Source organism: Channa argus, chromosome 8 (assembly GCF_033026475.1).
Source record: "Channa argus isolate prfri chromosome 8, Channa argus male v1.0, whole genome shotgun sequence".
NCBI lineage: Eukaryota > Metazoa > Chordata > Actinopteri > Anabantiformes > Channidae > Channa > Channa argus.
The window spans coordinates 6,683,756-6,689,788 of NC_090204.1; positions in this window are offsets into that span (position 1 = coordinate 6,683,756).

Consider the following 6,033-nt stretch of genomic DNA (forward strand, 5'->3'; position numbering starts at 1 on the left):
TTTCACTCACTGTGCAACTACAGGTTTGACCAGGAGGTGGAATACATTTAAATGGAAAATGAATTGCATATTATAACTAAAAAATTTTGATAAATATATTAGTGAATGTACAACATAAGCAGACCCTATCCAATCTATTTATTTACCATTCAGTTTCATCTGTACATAATTAACAATTACAAAAATATCAATTGCCCATTTTGGTTTATTTACCAATTATAATTATTGATTATTATTAACTGCTATTCACAAATACTCAGGTGTTGAAACACTAAACAAACAAAAAAAGAAAGAAAAAAAGGAAGATTGGGAATTCATGGACCGTCTGCCATCTAGCGGCTTATAATTTACTGGCTCCACTTAAAAAGTTACACACACACATAAGATATTAAAATGTCAGTTTAAGACGTGTGGACCTACAAAAATGTCAAGTAACCCTAAAAAACAACATTTATTGCAATAATTATTGCCATTAATTATTGTTAACTATTGCCAGCAGTTATTGCCATCCCGCCTACAGGGACGGATTTTACTGAATAAGTAGGTAATATATTGTCCATAAGTTGATCACTGCCTCTGCCTCGGTTTGCTTTACTCGTATCTCCGGCCGGGACTCGGGGTCCGGAGGTTACGAGAAGAAGGAGCCGTCTTCAGCTTGTCCGCCGACAGCGCAGGCCGAGGTGAAGGGTGTTTGTTGACCATGGGACGAGTGTTTATATAGATGGGATCAGGCGCTGCATTAGGAGGTAAACAAACCAAGCATGTTGAGCCACGGAGCCAACAACGTGCCGTGTTAAAGTATTGTCATATTTTTCATATGCTGTCTTAGCCAAATCTCGCTCCCACGAAAATCCTCCACTTCAATAGGTCCAAAAAATAATTTTAAGATTTTAAAAAAATTCTTCTAGAATTGAAAATAATAAAGAAATAATTACTATATAATGTGTAAATGTAGAAAAATACAGCTTGTACTTATAACAGTTCTTAATACTATTGGAGTTTTACAGTGAAATGTATTTTGACAAACTAAAGTTGATAGAGTAAAGCAGCTTGTTCTAATATATAAACAAGATGTATTGTATATAATAAATGTTGATCACAAGAAATAAGGCAATTTTCTTTTTAGTGACGATATATCATTTGTCTGATATTAAACAATGTGTCTTTGATTTGAATAAAAGAGCTTAATCATTTCTTTTTACTGTCACTCAAGTACTTTAGAAATGTTGCCTTTACATCCAGTGGTGGAATGATTAAATATCAAACTGCTGCAAATTGCCCATTAAATTAATTGTAAAAAATATTTGACAGAAATAGTTTTATTAGTTGTAGACCACGAGGCTGCGGTGTATACCTGATATATCAAGCTATTCATTGTAGGAAGCTCTTTAATTCTTTGGAGCATAAAAGATTCACAGAAACTAATTATCAAAATGTTATGTGACTGATAAATATTGCATATTGTTGCAGTTCATATGTTGTCCCACCAAACAATGTTAAAAGATGCCATATCTTTCCATTTCCCAAAGCACTTGCGCTCACCATTTCTCAGACCCCTTTAACACATTTCCTGTGTCACTGTGCACACTCATAAAATATAAACTGCAAACATAATGTCAATTTAGACTCTGTAACACAGCACGTTTTCTTTAAACAATTTACCAGTTATTTAACTTCCACAACTAGATTCATTCATCATGTCTGGGTAATGATAAAAACAATATGCTACTTCATATAGTCACAATGGTCATATGGTCACTTGGTTATACATCAAACTAAACAGTGTTGTTAAATATCACAGCCAGCTGAAACACCACAATCAAACAAGCAGTGAAGTTTATGTTCACCTTTCCAGTGTGTCCCCGATTCACTGCAGGCTCACTGCAGGAACTATAATTAAAGTAACTATAATACACAAATGGACCATTATAACTTACATAACACATAAAATTGTTTTAAATGAAGTAACATTTTTTTGGTAGAATCTGTCCTACATCTGTGGCCAACTCCTATGGCTAAGCCGCCACAAATTGTCACACAAAAATGTGTTTCCATCAGCATGAGCAGTCTGTGGTGTCTCATGTTTTATCTACGTAATGATTGGCTCTGCCCTGTTTGGTGTGTATGTGAGGACGGCAATACAGATGAAATCTACTTAGAGTAACAGTGGGTGTTTCTATGTTAAAATGTTTTTCTCATGAGAAATGTCAAATGTACTGGTGCCTTTAAGAGAGCAAATGCATCAAAAAAGTCTACACTGAATTGTGTTTACATGTTAATCATGGGCTGTGGCTGTCAAATGTAATTGTGGGCAGATTATAAGCAGAGCACTAAAGGTGCTGAGGTATGTAGTGTGGGTGGACTTTTCAGGCTTTCTCATCGTGCAAAGTATTAATCTCTGCATTGGACAGTTGGTTGGGAGTGAATGTGTCCCCCCTTGCACTTATCGCTACCTTCACAACCCAGTCTGTACTCTATGCTATATAAGAAAATCTGTGTGTAATTTCACTAAATGCAAACAGAAGGGGACAAACTTATTTGTCCTGAACTTACAGTTTTGCCTCATGCTGCGCTGTTAACCACAGAAACCTATTTCTCACTCAATATTCTTTCACTGGCCATACCTTTGTAGATGTGACTACCCACTGCTATATGAATAGTGTTTCCGCTCTTTTGTTTCCACGCAAACAACTCTGCCTGTCTCATTTCTTCTACTGAATGAAAAAAAGTCAGCCTTCAACGAATGCACATTTGTACTGATTTTGTGAATTGTTATTCTTTTTTGGGAAATTATTAGCTTTTCGCCTTCCTTTACTCAAAGTTATCACAGTTCTGTGGCTTCCCTAGTTACAGTCAAAAAACAGCTGTTTACTCTAGGTCAAGATAATTATCGAGACCTTCAGGTTCAAAAGGAAGGTTGTTACCTCTGCTTCTGCGGGGTCTTCTTCTCAGCAAGATACATATGACCAGCAAGACAATTAGGATGAAAGTAAAAACCCCCAACAGGATCCACATCCACCAGCTGATAACCGAAGAGCCTTCTGGTAGGGGTACTGTAAAAGAAATTCCCATTTTCTGTTATTAACCATATCAGGATGTGTTTTCAAAAGCCAACATATGCACACAATAATCCTCATCCTCAGACTGATTTGTTAAACAATTCATTGTGACAACTGCATTTCTTTTAAACCATATGCAGTTTGAGTTATTAGCAGGTACTGTAGGCTGTAACACATGTCCTTAATGTATAATAATACAATAAAGTTTTTCTTTGTGGTTTAGAGGACTACATTTATACTCTGAGATCTTTAATCTCTTACCCTCGAAATTTTATCACTACTACACTACACAGTAAGTAGACACATTGATACAAACACTTACAATTAACATGTGAGTTAAGTTAAATATAGGTTGGAGACACCAGCAAAGACTGTGCTTGGCCCTAAAAATGCATGATGCATTATTTTTTATTGGTATGTATCCAAACACACACACACACACACACACACACAAACGTACTGAGCACACACACCTGGGTTTTTTGTCACTAATGACGGGTACGTTGCATTTTCCAATAAGCTCTTCACTGTCATGGAGGAAGCAAAATAATCCTTTAAGCGTATTCATTTTTTGTCACAGCAAGTCAGAGTATTTTAAGCATTTAGCTATCTATTCATTCTATTCATGATAAGAATGTTCATTAAAATACAGTAGGTTCCATAGCCACACTTTAATTCTACCTATGTAACATTTATAAGCAGTATATATATATATATATATATATATATATATGTGTGTGTGTGTGTGTGTGTGTGTGTGTGTGTCAATTACTCCTCCTGTGGACACCTTTGTGTAAAGGCTACTTTAGATAGATATATTTTATACAAGATGGAAAATGTGCATTAAGTATTTAAGTAAGTGCATTAAACATAATGCATTAATGAAAAGGTAAAATGGTTTGAACTTAATAAAAATATAAAAATGTCTTTATATGTACTTACAATTACTTTAGGGTAAGTATTTTTAAACTGTACTGCTCATACATAAATATTAAAAGGAGGAAGTGTTACCTGTTATAACAAATACTTACAAATATTTATTTGTGTTCCGCTGCTGTTATTACACACATACACAGGAATCTCTCCTGTGACTTTGCAGAAGTATAATCCGCAGTGCTGCTGTGTAACATTTGATAAATTGCATATCATTTTTTCATCCGTCAAATTATTGATGCTCTTTTCACATTGGTTAAGGGCCTTTCTAACTAAAAGCCCGGAGTCATTAAATGAAGATCCAGAAGGGTCGAAATACCAGGACACTCGATATTTCTTATAATTTTCTTTGCTCAAATTGCAGTGCAAAGCCAGAGATGAGCCAACAGGAACGTTCACTTCTCTCTCTGTTTTATCCAGAATCACTGAAGTTTGGTGATACTTAGGTGACATGACCATGCCTGCTACTGCCACTGTAGATAGAGAGAAAGGTTTTCATTATACTTTGTTCATTTTAAAGTAACACAGAAACAAACCCAAAAGCACCAACAAGGAAATCGTTCTACATTAGCACTGCCTGTGTGAAATTTCAGTCAGTTCATTCATTGTTGCATTTAACTGATATGATCTGTTAAAGTTTTTATCAGGGTAGCAGCATTTCATCTGTTGAATGTCATATCAAGAGTCTTACCTGTGTACAACATCAGAGTCGACCGTTTCAGCCACATTTCCATCTTACCAAGTATGAGGTGGTCTTCCTCTGAGGCTCATCCTGTGTCTGCTTCTGCCTGCCTGCACATCTGACAGCGCTAGATGCAAAACCGTGTGTGGGTGGGTGAGAGGAGGGGTTATCTGCAGCTACTGTCACAATATGATGCTTTCCCTTAAAGGATTGACTTCATAGTGGAGGTCATAAAACAACTAATGAAAGGGAAAATAGTCTAGCTTTTCAAAAAGAGCAGAGACATTCCTGACCAAACATCAATACTGTATTGGTTCTCACTCATTTAATCAAAAGAAATTAAAGCATCCTCTGACTGCTACCCCCTGCTAAAATTTTACATCATCCAGACATGGTGTCAGACAACTAATTCCTTAGTGTGATAAAAATGCTTGTGCTGACTTGTCAAATGCTGGCAATTAAAAAACAGGGGAGATAACAATGATACAAGGGGTTTGTGAAACTCTTGTGGGTTTTGGTGCAAGGGTGCTAAAACACATTTCACCATGTCCCCGCAGCGTCTCACAGAAAGGGAGCACATGGCTTCCTGTGACAAGACACAACTAAGTGTGATGGGGTTGCTGAACTTTCTGATTCAGTTTTCAACCACTACTCACAAAGTAACTGCAATAGAGACAATAGATATCAAAGAAAATAACACAGAACAGTACAGGTTATTTTTCACACAGCAGAGTTGTGATGCACAGAAAACTGGGACCTTTGATGGTCCTGAGTTTAAAATCTATTTTGCACTAAAATATTTTGTATTCATTTGACTTAATCTATTTTAAGTCAAAGAGTCCAGCATTATAATAAACATGTGTATGTTGTCTGTTCATCAGAGCAAACAGACAGAAAAGGAAGAGCACTAGACAAAACATGTCAAGAATTACAGGGGGCGTACAACTTCTGAAACCTCAACCTTATGATCTTCTTTTTTACAAAGAGACTGGAAGTAGGTTCTGCATGTAATGTAAGCAAAGAAACCATGTCAAATCATTTGCTTAGGAGGACAGTAGTTGCAAAGATTGGGCATGAGTGGGTGATATATTAGTCATCCACTGTATGTTTTCAATTAAATTGACAAAACTGTAAATTTCCACTGTATCACTAACCATGCAAACAAGTTTACAAAAATGAATCTTTTGTAAAACAAACTTTTGGGGAAGGTTTGATTGGAAAACAATTAGAGCTGTGCACTTAAAAGTACATTTTGGTTTTTGTTGTTTTAATATCACCCAACGTGTGACTGTCAGTCAGTGATAACTTTCATACACATACTTGTAGTAGATCTCAATAAATTTGGGAGTCGCAATGTTT